This window comes from Podarcis pityusensis (assembly GCF_964106645.2).
Source record: "Podarcis pityusensis genome assembly, chromosome: 2".
NCBI lineage: Eukaryota > Metazoa > Chordata > Lepidosauria > Squamata > Lacertidae > Podarcis > Podarcis pityusensis.
In genome coordinates this window covers 121248984-121261613 of record NC_138029.1, presented here as the reverse complement: position 1 = coordinate 121261613, position 12630 = coordinate 121248984, and the positions used below count along the sequence as shown (strand labels likewise).

Below are 12630 nucleotides of genomic sequence, written 5' to 3'. Positions count from 1 at the left end.
TTCCTGCATTTCCCATGGGGTGGTGGAACATGTCAAAATAAAGACACCGTTGCCGCCCCCCACCTGCCTGAGGGCCACCTTCCCTTGCTCCATCCCCTATATGATGTTGGCGATGTTTGTGTGTCATCATACATTTCCCTGTGAACCTCTACTCACCCCATGGAAGGACACAAAAGTGGCCCATATGGTCCAGCACCCAAGAGGGGCCACCCAGACACCCATGGGACACCTGCAAGCAGAACCAGAGAGCAAAACCAGCCTCCCCCCCCTTGCAGTTTCCAGCATCTGAGATCTGTGGATATTTCACTGTTGTAAATAAAAATATGCCCTTTTCCCTTATGGGGTATCCAAGAGCCCATATAGAGTCCTTACATAGGTTCCCTATTGGTAGGAGAAAATAACAGAGGCCAACCAGAGAATATTGAGAAGCAAAGCAGCTAGTAAGCTTGATCTTTATTGATCTGTTGCAACAGGGTACTCCCCTCACACGCAGGAGAGGAAGAGGACCCAGAACAATGGCGTGCAAGGCCTTATAAAGACTTTTGAAATTCCCATTCTCTAGATCAAGACCACCCCCAGAAACATTATGCATACATCACAGAAGGGGTGTAACCTAAGACCACCCCTCAGATACATCCCACCTACATCACAGAAATTTAAATGTTGTTTTTCTCTTGTCCTTGTTTATCTCCTGTCTAGCAGGTTACTTGATTGGATTTCCTGGGGAGCCTGGCCATTCTTTTGTAGTGGTAAAATACTTATTTCCTGGGCCAGGTCACAGGCTCACACCTTATTCAAACAGATATATCCTTGAGACAGGATTTGTGAGGAAAGAGACAATGGGGAGGCTTTTCCAGTTTAACCTTGCAGAGAAAGGATTTGGCCAGTTTAGGAATCAAAATGGTTCCAGGTTGGTCTTCCTGTGTTGATCTATGTATGTGCAGTTATGAACATTACCATATATCTAAGACCATAAAATTCCTATCACATTATTCCCCCCTTTGGGGCTAGAATTTTTCTTAAAAAATTTTGCCCCACAAATAATAACATCGTATGTTGTAAATGGATGTCTTTGTATAAATATATCATAAAAATAACACATGTTGCGTTTTGCTACTAAATTACTTGTGGCATTCTAACGCTTTGGAAGAGACCATTTACTCAATAGTGTTCTATGCTTTACACCTAGCAGGAAGGTCCACTAATGACTGAAAAATGCAGTTGGTGTTTTGTCCTTCGCCATTTTTGTGTGTTCTCAGGTGTCAAGCTAGCTCTTCTGTGGTCTCACACCGGCATAGTGCTACAGCAACACATCCTGTCTGTTGAATCCCCTCAGGGCTTTCAATTAACCATGTCGCCTGGCATTCACCATAGCTGGCACAGGTTTGGGCATCTCGTGAGGGAGATGCCTTGGCCTTGGCCTTTCTATGAGATTTTATTATAGGCTGTGGTCTTGCACTCATGGGAAGTTGCTCACTTGCACTTAAAGGACCAAAAAGCTAATTGCAGCCTGGATACACTTGCCCAATTCAAACTGAGTCCAATTTGAATTTATCTTGCCCCATGGTTCTCAACTCTTCAAACCAATCTGTTAAAAGAAAACCATTCTTAAAAGGGCACTTTGTCCAAATAAGTCAATTTAACTCTATAAGGGATCATTCCTGCTAAACCAAAGCATATGCACCTTCATGTACCTGGTGTTTTATGGATCCAGAAGTTTGTCCTTGGCAAAACGAGGTTTAACACATTTTAAAATGGATAGGGAAAGTTGGCAGAGTGCCAGGTGGAACAATGTGGTTATAAATTGATCTAAACATTGGACTACACAATAGTGTGAGCTATTAGAAAGTATAAAATGCATGAGAATTCTCCATTGGTGTGTAAGCAATAAGACATTAAACATAAAAACAGTTACACAAAAAAAATTGCCCCCCCCCTTTGTGGAAATCACACTGTCAGACACATTTCAACATTCTTACATAATAACACATAATACAAAACAAACTAATTAAATATCAGTTGCATATCTTGACACAATTGTGATCTTTTACGTATGTATCTTTTGAATCCTGGAGCACATGGCTTGAGTTTCAAAAGTGAGAAAATGTCCTTGCAATTCAACTCCTCCCCCCTTTGTCAGCCCCACTCCCCCGTCAGTCTATATCCTTTGAAAGAGATAGCTGTGGGCACTTGAAAAGTCTGGTGTCTGTTGTTGCAGGTCTTGTGATGGCGAAGAACTGAGTTGAGGGGTTGTTGCTGCTTTTCATCATTGCACATCTGTAGAAGTGATATCCTGTAAGGGGGCAGGGTTTTGGGGACTTAAACACACAGTTAGACAAGGAAGGGGCAAAAGGCAAAAAGGATGTCCTTGAGTTTTCCGTGGGAAGCTGCAGATAATTAAAAATCTTAGCACATTAAGCATTTTATTTATTTCAATATTATTATCACATTTCCACATAATTACTGTTATTATCTGCTAAGTTTGTTTGCTTTCCTTCACTTAATAAAAAATTACTCCACATGTAGAGAAAAAGAACTGTAAAAAATACAAGAAATGTTAAAAAATAAAAAGAAAGCAAAAAATTAGATTACCAGTTAGATGAAAACGGACTTGACACAAAGACATCAGATTCAGAAAAGAATTATTATTAAATAATACAAAGATATTATCAAAAACCGCACAGATTACTACTGGACTGAAAAAAAGGGAAAACAATGGGGAAAAAACTTAAAATTCACCATGTGCTATCTGATAAAAGAACTTCATGAAACTGACTTTCAACATGTGATGAACATGTCCCCAAAGTAAAACACACACACACACACACACACACAAAATGACCTATGAGGAACCAAAAATAAATAAATGCTAAGACACACAATTTTTTTTAAGAAACCTGAATTAACCTGAAGTAATCTGTTTTGGCATTCTAACATCCCAAATGAAAATAAAAGAGTGTTTCTTGATGTGACAACATCAGCTGTAATGTTAATAGCGGAATACTGGGAAATGAGTTAATACCAAGAAAAAATGAATGGCAATTTTAAAGTTGTGCAAGTACCTTGCACTAGCCAAAATGACAGAATTAATAAGAAATGCTCAGGCAAAAAGGTAAACAAATACCATTCCACAAACAATGTTTGGTTGTGCTTCGATTAATTTCATATATATAATGGAAGAACTGATAAAACGAACTTAATAAACGAAAACAGATTATTTGTAACCTAAAAAAAATGTCAAAGCCACAAAGAGATAGAGGGAAGTCACTAATATAGCAGGGATTCAGACTTCTTTTGCTGAACAGAAAGAAAGTGACTGTTTGGCTTTAAGGGAAGAAAGACAAAAAGAAAAACAAATGCAATTACTTTTTATAGAGTATTTAAATCACTGTTTGCATCCCCTCATTATCATTTGTGCTGTGGGAGAAAAGAAAGGACACTCTGTTAAAAGGGAAAATTATTTCATGTGAGAGGTCTGTCAGGAAATGCTGTTCCTAAAATGCATAGGCATATACACACACACACCAAAAAAAAAAAACTTATAAAATTTAAATCCCATGGGGGGGGGGGAGAAACTACTCAAGAGAGGAACTCACAGTGGGAGTGCTTTGATATTTACCTGTGAAAAGAATTTGGCATGTCCAGTACTTAACTCTTTTGTCTTAAGTAGCCCCTGGAGCAAAACACATTAAGGGTGATTTCCCTCAATGGTTCCAAGTTTTACATAAGGAAATTTGTATAGGTTTCACGCTCTCCAAACCTTCTCTCTCCCCCCTCCTTTTCTCTCGCTCTCTCTTTTTTGTAAGCTGATCTAGCCTCTGTGCATGTGCAGAGTTCATGTCTCAGCAAACCTTTTATACCATTGAAAATGTTGCATCTTTTGGCTCAATTAGAATAAGGAAGGGAAAGGTAAGGAGTAGATTTTAAAAATAGGGTTAGATTTTAAAACAAAAAAGAGAAACTCAGCAATTTAAGTATTCACTAAAGCTAGCAATTTCAGCCCAAGCAAAAGGGACTGCTTCCTTTATGTACAGGAAAGGGCTATCATTATTGGTCATATTATTGGTCATTTTATCTGGTCATTCGCGGAACAATCAACCGCTCTCTTATTTATGAGTAATAATGGCCAGAGTCAGAATTCATAGCATTTTTAACATTCTCAGTCATTTCAGCCTTACCATTTGCAGACAAAATTTTCCTGCCCTTTATTTACAGGATTGGTCAAGGCTAATTCTACTTGATTATTCATTTGTATGTGCTTAAACTTTGAGTAGACTTTTAAGTCTGATTTTTGTAAATAATAGACAAAACGATAAACACTGTAATCACTTAAATGCCTGATATCACCAGTTCTGCTTCAAACATCACGGCTTCACCTCGCACCATTTAAAAAACAAAGAGCAAATCTGGGCTGAATTTCAACACATCAGCTACAAATTGGGAAAGTTGAAAGGGACCTGGGGTCATCTAGTCCAACCCTAAAATACAGGGTTCATAGCAAGATTTGTACTACCAGAAACACACACATACTTATGTACACAGTCACAACTGGGGAAGAGATCACAAGCCATGCGCCTATCATGTACTAAGGAAGAGGAAAATAAAAGTACCCATAATTAAAACAGCCATAGATTTGATTTGAAAGGAATACAAAAGTGACATTTTTCTTGAACTTGCAGAGGAATAGTAAGCCTAATCTATGCCCCCCCCCCTGCAGTTTCCTTTAAAGGAAGCTTACTCGGGAGTAAATTTACCTGGCACAGAATAAGAAGGAGAAGGGAAAAAAAACCTGAAAGAGACAGAATGAAACAAGGGGGGGCATTTTCTAAGAAAAGAGGCCAGGACGTCTTATAGAGACTGATATCAGGAGCCTTACAATAACTCTTCTGTCCAACCAAATCAAAGTTAAAACTGGACTCACATATTTTTCTTAGAAGGAACACCATACTTTCATAGGCATATGCTTAATGAAATACATACACTGCATTTTAGCTTGAGAGAGCAGTTGGCTCAACTAGGCTTTTGCAGCAGAAACATTAGGTTAACTTCACATTCCAAGATAGACTGGAACACAGGTGTACTCACAAACTCAAAAGTTACAACACAACATCATTTACCATTAGACTTAAAATCACCCTCCTCACTTAAACTAGAGGAAGGAGGTGGGGTAATCCTCCTTTCAGAACACAAGTAGCACGTATACAGGATTTTACTACTTGGGAGAAAAACTCTCTTTTAGAGCCTCTCTCAAATAACAAACATTTGCACACTTCATTCTCCATTTTTGTCTTGTTTAAGATTGATAAGGTTCCACATGGCTTCCTTAGATTTAGAACTTGAAGCAAGCTTGCATTTTTATTTTAGATGGCACATTTAAGATAAGCAGCTGCTGGATGTTACCTAAGTACAATTTAAACACAGGAAAAACGTTTCTTAAAGTCCAGGCGGGAAGTAAGCACCAACTGGGCTTCTTTCCCATCAGGAGTCTGTGGGTTCATTTCTTTTGATTGAGGTGCACCCATTTTAAGAATTTTAATAGCGCCAGCTTTTACTTTTATACTGCAGTCGGGGTTTTATCCCCACTTTTCAGGAAACACAATAAATAACCCACAGTACACTCAATTTGGACAACTCCGAGAATTAGTACTGTGACACACCGCCGTTCGTCTGGCCTGACTTACTAGGCTGGTACAGCTGTTGGCCTTTCCTGGCTACTAAGCTAACAGTGCGGTCAGCGATCTCAACCCCCCCCCCTTTGGTCATTACTCTGCCAGGGAGCCCACAGCAACCTCCTGCCTCTTACAATCTAACCTGAGAGTTCCCTACTGGACGCTTGCGTAGCGCAGTGCCAGATTGGGACTCAGAAATGACAAAGAAGGAAAGGAATCAGGTGCCCTTGCTTTCTCTGCTCACAGGTCATCTCTAACAAAGATCGCCATGGCAGAGGTGCGGCTGCACCTGGGAGTTATAGTTTTCAGTACAGAAGAAAAAGCACGACCTTTTTCTGGGCAAAACTCCGAAGGAATAGGTCAGCATATAGACTGTAGAAGGGAAGTGAAAGAAGTCACACACAACTTTTGCCTGGGCATACTCCGAAGGGCTAGGGCTGGTGTTGAGATCGAGGGGACAGAAAGAAGGAGAAGGCAATTTTAGATGAGGAAAAAAATAGGAATTTTAGATTTGAAGGGAAAAGGAAGAATTATAGAATTTTGGTTGCTGTGGTTTAGAGAACCCAACCCACTACCCGTGTTTCCTACTTAATACTCACTTCCGCATGCGCTGTTCCTGGTGATCCCACGATCTCTTGACTGGTTGTTTAAGGCCGGCCTGATCAAGCATTGCTTCCTCTGGTTAGCCCTGCTGAAACTCCAGTTATTTCCAGACCCTGGGACCGATGGAAGACTGGTTATTCCTCCTGGCAAACTGCCTGGTGCGCGCTGGATAACCAGTCCTTCCTCGTTTCCAGAATTCAGGTAACCAAAAGTCCCATCTGGGTCGCCATCTGTTGTAAATAAAAATATGCCCTTTTCCCTTATGGGGTATCCAAGAGCCCATATAGAGTCCTTACATAGGTTCCCTATTGGTAGGAGAAAATAACAGAGGCCAACCAGAGAATATTGAGAAGCAAAGCAGCTAGTAAGCTTGATCTTTATTGATCTGTTGCAACAGGGTACTCCCCTCACACGCAGGAGAGGAAGAGGACCCAGAACAATGGCGTGCAAGGCCTTATAAAGACTTTTGAAATTCCCATTCTCTAGATCAAGACCACCCCCAGAAACATTATGCATACATCACAGAAGGGGTGTAACCTAAGACCACCCCTCAGATACATCCCACCTACATCACAGAAATTTAAATGTTGTTTTTCTCTTGTCCTTGTTTATCTCCTGTCTAGCAGGTTACTTGATTGGATTTCCTGGGGAGCCTGGCCATTCTTTTGTAGTGGTAAAATACTTATTTCCTGGGCCAGGTCACAGGCTCACACCTTATTCAAACAGACATATCCTTGAGACAGGATTTGTGAGGAAAGAGACAATGGGGAGGCTTTTCCAGTTTAACCTTGCAGAGAAAGGATTTGGCCAGTTTAGGAATCAAAATGGTTCCAGGTTGGTCTTCCTGTGTTGATCTATGTATGTGCAGTTATGAACATTACCATATATCTAAGACCATAAAATTCCTATCACATCACCCCTCCCATTGCAAGAATCTGCTGACAATGTTTCAGAAAGGAGGGTGGGATTTGCTCCTCGCTTCTTCCGCTCCAGCCTGACTTCAAAAGGAGTCTGAGTGTTATCTGTACAGTGGTACCTCGTGTTAAGTACTTAATTCATTCCAGAGGTCCGTTCTTAACCTGAAACTGTTCTTAACCTGAAGTACCACTTTAGCAAATGGGGCCTCCTGCTGCTGCTGCGCCGCCGGAGCACAATTTCTGTTCTCATCCTGAAGCAAAGTTCTTAACCTGAAGCACTATTTCTGGGTCAGCGGAGTCTGTAACCTGAAGCGTATGTAACCCGAGGTACCACTGTATAGAGATAAGGTGACCACTCAAGCAACCGTAACACTCCTGCAGTCCAGCGTCTCCGATAGTCTTCAGTAGTTTATTTTAGTTTTGCAGTAGCTGTAAAAGAATACAGTAAAGAAGTTATGCTTCAGAGCCGTCGTTCGTGTAATATATACTCTGCTGTGCTCGGCTGACTTTGGAACTGAGTTTGGTGCTCACAGCTCCAAGTTGTGAGTCCACGGCACTTAGACCTGCTCCCGGCAGTGGAAGGTCTCTGGAAGTGCTTTCCCAGCTCGCCTGGCCCTGGCTGAAGAGGTTGAGCCCAGTCGTTGGCACCGGCTCAAAGGCGAAGCTGACAAGATTTAGAAGCCTGCTGCCTCTGGACTGTGGAGGCAGAGCAGAGCCATTGTGCTTCACGGCCTAGTCTCCATGAATTTGTCCCCTTGTCTTGTCCCCAGCTCAATGGATGGAGCACAATAGTCTTAATCTAAGGGTCACCGGCTTGAGTACCACGTTGGGCAAAAGATTCCTGCGTTGCAGAGATCTGCACTAGGTGACAATTGTGGTCCCTTCTAACTCTGCAGTTCCATGATTTTAAGCTGGTAGCCATCTCTGCCTCCAGTGGCAGTGAGTTCCATAGCTCAATTGTGTGCTGCACAACGAAATGCTTTTATCTGTCCTGGATCTCCCACCATTCAGCTTTCTTGGAGGGCCAACACTTCTACTGCTATGAGGATCTGCAATGTGGAGATAATGTGTCTCTGCCTCCATCATGGGGACCAGAGCAGGGGGTGGGCAGTTCGTTTGTCCCTTCCTGGGACAGGAAGCCTTGACAGAGAACTTTCTTGAATTAACAACGACTGGTTTCTTGAGGCAGCAGGAAAACAAATCAGGAAGGAGCAGGTCTCTCAAACACAACACAACACCTCTCAACTCCGGCCTCCCTGAACTGTGGGAACAGAAAGTCAATCCTGGAGATGCCATGCACTGGTGTGTGTGTGTGTGTGTGTGTGTGTGTGTGTGTGATTGAGCTGCATTGGTGCTTTAGATGCAGGGACATCTTGCTCTTCAGTGTCTACTTACACTAAGTGGCTGTGGCTCTATTGGATTTCAGACCGGCACCTTTCCCAGTAGAGATGAGGGGGTTGAACCTGGAAAAAGCAGGCGCTGTTCCCCTGAGCTGCAGCTCTTCCCCATTTTTGAAGTAATGCTCATGACCTTCTTTATACTATTCGTTTAACTTTCTGAAGACCCAACTGATTCCTATTTTAGGTGAAAAGCAATTAATAAGGAGTCCGAGAAGTTCATATATTCACATCCAAAAAGTCGCAATCAAAACAAGACCCCATTTAGAGCCCCAGAGAGAAACATGCAGCTGAATGATATAGACCAGTCATGATGTTACAATCACTAAACCAAGATGGCATCGTAAGAGTTGAACAGAAAATGGCGTCCTCTTATCTTAAACGGTCTTCACGACAAGGCAGTGCAGACCCAGAGGCCCATCTAGTCCAGATTCCTCTTCTCCCAGTAGCCGATATGGTTCCCCAGTGGGAAGCCCCCAAGAGGACAAATATAGTGTGAGTTACTGGGAGCTGTGGTTGTCAGTGTGGGTCTTTGGTGGCTGCCCTTGTGATGTGTCCCTGGCCTTGGTTGGGAACCATCAAGTTGAGATGCTTCATAATGGAGTCTAGAACATTTGGGGACTTAACTAATTAACCTGGGGTGGGGTCTTGCTTCTTTTAAAAAAATAATAACTATTCATCAACAAAACACAATCCATTTTGTTATCAACTGCAGCTGGTGCAACAGAGAGATAGACTCTTCAAAATAAACTTTCCTCCCACTCCATCCTTCAACCCCATTATTTTTCTAATCAGATCATCTATATCTTCTAGATCAGGCACGTCCAACCACAAGTAGCCTGAGATCCACCATCCAATATCAAAAACTGACAGTGATCTACAGCACCTTCTCTTTGTCATTCTTCAGCTTAAACATACTATATCTGCCTGAGGGAGAGAACTGCCAGAAGGCCCTTGGAGCTGAACCTCAGTGTCCGGGTTGAATGATGGGGTTGGAGACGCTCCTTCAGGTATACAGGACCGCGACCATTTAGGGCTTTAAAGGTCAGCACGAACACTTTGAATTGTGCTTGGAAACGTACTGGGAGCCAATGCAGCGCAGAAAGAGGGGGAAGGAAGTCAAATTTTGAAATGTTAAATTGATTGTAAAACTAATTAAATTTATAAATAAAAAACTTTTTAAAAATACACTGTTGAATTTATCTTAATGCTGCCAATGTTTTCAAGTGTGCACAATCCACCCCCCCATATATTCAATAAACATTTTCCAACGTGGCCCACCTTGTCAAGTTTCCTGTTCTCACAGGACTCAGCTATACAGCTGCAAATATAACATTTTAAGGTGTTTTAAGTGCATTATACAAATGTGACACTAGATGGCAATAGTGAGCTCATGGCAAATTCAATATATTTTTAAAAACTGTTTTTTCTTAAAGCATTTTTATATGGGACGCGGGTGGCGCTATGGGTTAAACCACAGAGCCTAGGACTTGCCGATCAGAAGGTCGGCGGTTCGAATCCCCGCAACGGGGTGAGCTCCTGTTGCTCGGTCTCTGCTCCTGCCGACCTAGCAGTTCGAAAGCATGTCAAAGTGCAAGTAGATAAATAGGTACTGCTCCGGCGGGAAGGTAAACGGTGTTTCCGTGCGCTGCTCTGGTTCGCCAGAAGCGGCTTAGTCATGCTGGCCACATGACCCGGAAGCTGTACGCCGGCTCCCTCGGCCAGTAAAGCGAGATGAGCACCGCAACCCCAGAGTCGGTCACGACTGGACCTAATGGTCAGGTCCTTTACCTAGATTTCACCACAGTGGTCAAACAGCTGCCTGTGGGAAGCCCCTAAGTGCCGCAGTGCCTCTCCCCACCTGCAAATTCCCAGAAACTGGTATTCCAAGATAGACTGCCTCTGAGAATGGAGGCTCCATTCAGCCGGCCCAAGCCGAGCCCTGCAGCTGGATGCAGCCAGTGGCCCCTCCAGTCCAGCCTCCTGTTCTCACAGTGGTCCACCAGATGCCCCGATGGAAAGCCGGCAAGCTGGACCGGAGGTCAACAGTGACACTTAAAAGATTCCCTGAACCTGGTATTCAGACGCATCTCTTGTCTCCGACAGTGAAGGGAGAACTGAGCCAGGACTGCCCTGACGGCCTCATCGTCTAGGGAGGATGCTTAATCCACTTTTAAAGCCTTCCCAAAGGACCACAGCTTTCCCCATCCATCCAGGCATCTGACTTTACACCAGAGCACCCGTTCCCTCTCTGCCCCCCTAATGCAAAGGTTTAAGGGGTTGGGGGAAGGGGGGGGAACCATTGCAATGGACGTTTGGGCCCTGCTTTTCTGATGTTTTGCAACTGCATGCAGAAATCTATACAAGAAAACCAGAGCTGGGAGGTTTCTTTCCCGTCTTCACCCTCCCGGCCACCTCTATTGCTCAAAGAAATTCACCAATTTCTCCAAATGGGGAGCTGCCTGCTGCGGCCATAACACTCACACAGAAAAGCGGGGCACAAAAGAGGCATGCAGCACGCACTTCCGGAGCTTATTCGACATGCGGTTGCCTCTTCCGTCAGCTCCGTACCTCTTTGGTCCCCCGGTGCTGTTTCTCTTGGCATCCGCGTTGGCAGCACCGACTGGGAACCTGAAGTGTCTCAGGCTCCTCGGAGGGGCCAAGCCGCAGAAAGAGTTCCTTCCCCCACTCAATTTGAGGGCAGGCCTGGGTGGAAGATAAGATGTGGGGTGTTTTGCTTTGCTTTTCCTGCTTCTTGTGGGCGGGAAAAGGAATGCCAGGGGATATCCCACTAACTCAGAGGAGACCAATTAAAATCAACGCACGCCCGTGGAGCGATTGCTGCAGAGTCAAATCACAGCCACCGTTGCTAGCGGCCATTGAAAGCCATCTCCTCCATGATTTTGTCTTCTTCTGCTGCTGCTTCTGCTTCTGCTTCTACTGCCACGGTCTCCAGTGGGAGGGAGTTCCATAGTTTAGCAATGCTTTCTTTTATCTGGCTCTGAACCTTCCAGCAATTTCCAGTGTTATGAGAGAGGGAAAGAAACGCTTCTCCATCCGCTTCTCTCCATGCCACGAGTAGTTTTTAATAATGTAATAGATCTATGGTGCTAAAATGTTTAGGTTGTTAAATATTAGGATTTAATTACAACTTGTATGTTATAACTGGGATATGTTATAAGACAGGCTCAATGTGTATTGCAACATAGCCTCCAACATTTCTCCAATGAAGACAGGGTTGTCCTATTCTATTGCAGTGGTACCTCATCATTTAACCATGATGGGCTTTCTTAAAGCAAAAAGACTAATTGGACGGCGTCTGAAGGACTTAGAGCAACAGAACAATCTGGCCATTATAAAGAAACTCTGTCCCTGGTATGCCTTTTCCCCCCCTTCTCACTTTGATTCCCTGGCACCATATTTGTATAAATTAACTATCCCAAAATATAGTGGTACCTCGGGTTACATACACTTCAGGTTACAGACTCTGCTAACCCAGAAATATTACCTCGGGTTAAGAACTTTGCTTCAGGATGAGAACAGAAATCGTGCTCTGGTGGCGCAGCGGCAGCAGGAGGCCCCATTAGCTAAAGTGGTACCTCAGGTTAAGAACAGTTTCAGGTTAAGAACAGACCTTCGGAACAAATTAAGTACTTAACCCAAGGTACCACTGTATTAAAGGGATGCGGGTGGTGCTGTGGGTTAAACCACAGAGCCTAGGACTTGCTGATCAGAAGGTTGGTGGTTTGAATCCCCGCGACGGGGTGAGCTCCCATTGCTTGGTCCCTGCTCCTGCCAACCTAGCAGTTCGAAAGCACGTCAAAGTGCAAGTAGATAAATAGGAACCGCTCCGGTGGGAAGGTAAACGGCGTTTCCGTGTGCTGCTCTGGTTTGCCAGAAGTGGCTTAGTCATGCTGGCCACATGACCCGGAAGCTGTACGCCGGCTCCCTCGGCCAGTAAAACGAGATGAGCGCCGCAACCCCACAGTCGGTCACGACTGGACCTAATGGTCAGGGGTCCCTTTACCTTTACCTTTACCACTG

General features: G+C 43.7%; 2 long non-coding RNA genes across 2 annotated transcripts; one reads left to right on the top strand and one right to left on the bottom strand.

Moving 5' to 3' along the window:
- The first annotated feature begins 4078 nt into the window (after positions 1-4078).
- Positions 4079-4773, top strand: LOC308470198. The gene is made up of 2 exons (XR_013982249.1): positions 4079-4369; positions 4400-4773. It is a non-coding gene; the product is annotated as an uncharacterized lncRNA (long non-coding RNA).
- Positions 4774-6617: 1844 nt separating this feature from the next.
- LOC308470180 lies at positions 6618-12630 on the bottom strand. Its single transcript, XR_013982227.1, has 2 exons — positions 8585-12630; positions 6618-8543 (listed from the first exon to the last, which is right to left on the bottom strand). It is a non-coding gene; the product is annotated as an uncharacterized lncRNA (long non-coding RNA).